We start from the raw sequence: 3079 nt of genomic DNA on the forward strand, positions 1-3079 counted from the left end.
CACTGAAGTGCCATATACTCCCGCTGACAGGTGGTGCATCGCACCCACCGACGGAAAAATTCAGCGGGATCAAAAACGATATCCACAGATGAACTAAATAAAAGAAAAAACAAATAACAAAAATACAAAAAACAACGCCGGTAAAAAATAGAATTAAAACCGACACTTACGACATTGTAAAAAAAAAATGTATATGGTATAGGGTACAGTAAGAAAGTTACTGACAGACTGACGGAACGGACAACGAGACTAAGAGACAAATCCGACGCGATATAAAAATGCATATTAAAATTTCGAGAAGTGCAACGCGAAACCGCGCGAACACAGCAGAGAAAAGTTATAAAGACTTACCTCGTATCATAATACACAGTCGCTCCCACAGAGAACACACACGCACACAATAGATAACACACGCGAAAAGAAATAGAAATTAGAATACGCAGAAACCGCGAGAAATCAATCTGAAAGAAAATCATCTTTCAGAATAATAATCGCCGTGACGCTGAGCGCAAGCGAAAAACCGCCGGAGATAAGCTCACCGTACACGGTAACGCAGTTCGTACACGAACCCGGACTCTACTACGAAAACGTGGAACAACTGCAGCTATCAGACGCGTCGTGGAAATTAGTAATAATAACAAAAACACAAGAATTAAAAACGCAATATAAAAAACTACAAGAACGAGTAAAAGACGGAGAAAAAGCGTGCGAGACATATAGCGAAGAATTACTTAAGGATAAATATAAATACCTAGCAGAGACAGTACGATCCCAAAACGAAAAACTAATAACAGCGATAGAATTACTAACAACACATGAGGCACAAAAAACAAAGCGAGGATTAATAGATGTAATAGGAACAATAAGTAAAAAACTATTCGGAACAATGAACGCGGACGACGAAAAAGTACTAAGCGAACAGTTAGAAATGTTAACGAAAAGGCAGCAAACGCTGCAACATGTAGCAAAAAATCAGCTGAAAGTATAAAATAGTTCGATTGGTCATATACAGGAATTAGAGGAAACAATAAAGTACCACGAAAAAGTTATAACAAACGCGACGAAGCTGTTAAGCAAAAAAGTAGACGGGATAACGGGACAAATAGAAATGACGAAACATTTCTACATATTAAGAATGTTAATAACGGATTTATTAACGAACGTGCAAGAGACAATGGAATTTATAGCACAATCGAAATTGGGAATAAAAAACACGCGAATGTTACCGGTTAATAAAATAATCGAGGAATTAAAAGAAGCAACCGCGCACCTAGAAGAAGAGACGTATTTCCTTTTTAAAATCAATACAAAAAACTGGAACGCGATAGAAAAATACGCAGAAATAAGCGCATATAGCGACGAGCAAATAATAGTCACAATAATAAGATTCCCGATAGTAGACGATGCAAGGTACGAATTAAAAAGAGTAACGCCGTTTCCTGTATTAGACAAATTGAACGAAAATGCATTTAAAATAATAGAAATAGAACATGAATACGTAGCATTAGACATAGAAAACAATAATTACTTAACATTAAGCAGAGAGGAAATCAAGCAATGCGCGAATAACAATAATATATATATATATATATATATGCGAACAAAGCATCCCGGTATATCATACCAAAGCGGGCACGCCGTGCGAGGTAAGAGCGATTACCGAGCCAGCGGAAAAGCCGGACACGTGCGTAACGCGAGAAGTTGCATCACGGGCAACATTCTGGATAGCAGTAAGCGAACCACATATATACTCCACAACGAAAGAGCAAACGATAGAAATACAATGTAAACATAAACCGAATAAAAAATTAGAAATAAATAGAACAGGAATAGTAAAATTAAGAACAGCATGTAAACTAACAACGACAAAAATGACAATAAAAACAAGAAACACGATAGGGGAAAGCAAAATAGAACGACACGTACCGGCATATAATCTAACAAACATAGAAACAGAACAGGACGAAAAAACTGACCCAATAATAAAGAATGTTACGTCAAGGGTTGGAAATTTTGTGTGAGTTCATTTACCGCTTCTCGGATGCTTAGGAAAAGGCACGAGAGCTGGTAAGGAGGAGGAAAGGACTTGGAGAGTGACGTAATAGCCGATCCTTGCGTGGCGCGTATTTGGAGGGGCCACGCGTAAACGCACTAGGAATGGGTTCGAGTCAGTTGCGTGGAGAAACTAGCGCGTAGTATTTGTTCTTTTTAGGGAAAGAAATTTAATTCTTATTCCCTGGGATAGAACTTGAGGTGGTTTTTCGCAACAAAGGATACTTTGGTTAAGTTGAAATAACTATTTCTGAATTCTCAGTAAGGTAGTTTGACAATTTTAATATTAATTAAATACAAGTTTAGAATAAAAAAAACAGATTATACGAATTTAGTGAGATAATTATATAAAAAGAAAAAAGAAGAGGGCTTAACAAAAGATATAATTTAAACATTTTAAAAATTACAAGAAAAGAAAAAAAAAAAAGGAAATGTATTAATTACAAAGTTTAAAACTAACAATTATAATTTAAGATTAAAGACATTACTCTAAATCTATCTCTACAATTTCTGTGATCCGGGCCGTCGATCTTGGAAATACCCTGTCGATCAACCTGATCGGAGCCAAGAAAGGATGTTCCACCCCGGGATAATAAATGAGAATATTATGATCAGGAGTCGCCCTTCTGGCTTCTCTCCTGATCTCCTCAGAATCAAATGAGTCGGGGCCTATTGTATAAGTCCTTTCCGAGACGGAATCCGTCCACGGAGTGCAGGTGCTCCGGAGGAGTTCGAGAAGAGGGTCTACGACTTCTCTCGGTTCCTCTTGCTCCTCCAGGAACTCTACGCTCGGGGCGGGGGAAGGGGAATGTTCCGGGCTGTCAGGCTCATGCCAGGAGATGGTTTCGTCCTCGGCAAAGGAGTCGACCTCCTCAGGTTCCCCAGGATAAGGAGTCGGTGACCGGATGGGAAAGGAGCATGCTCTAGGAGCAACTCCAGAAGAAGGTCCGGAAAAGTTCAAAGAAACGTCCGGAGTAAAGGAGGGAGTAGTGGGGCGGAACAGCTCCGGCTCAGGTTGAGGCGATGA

The sequence above is a fragment of the Cardiocondyla obscurior genome, linkage group LG03 (assembly GCF_019399895.1).
Source record: "Cardiocondyla obscurior isolate alpha-2009 linkage group LG03, Cobs3.1, whole genome shotgun sequence".
Classification (NCBI taxonomy): domain Eukaryota; kingdom Metazoa; phylum Arthropoda; class Insecta; order Hymenoptera; family Formicidae; genus Cardiocondyla; species Cardiocondyla obscurior.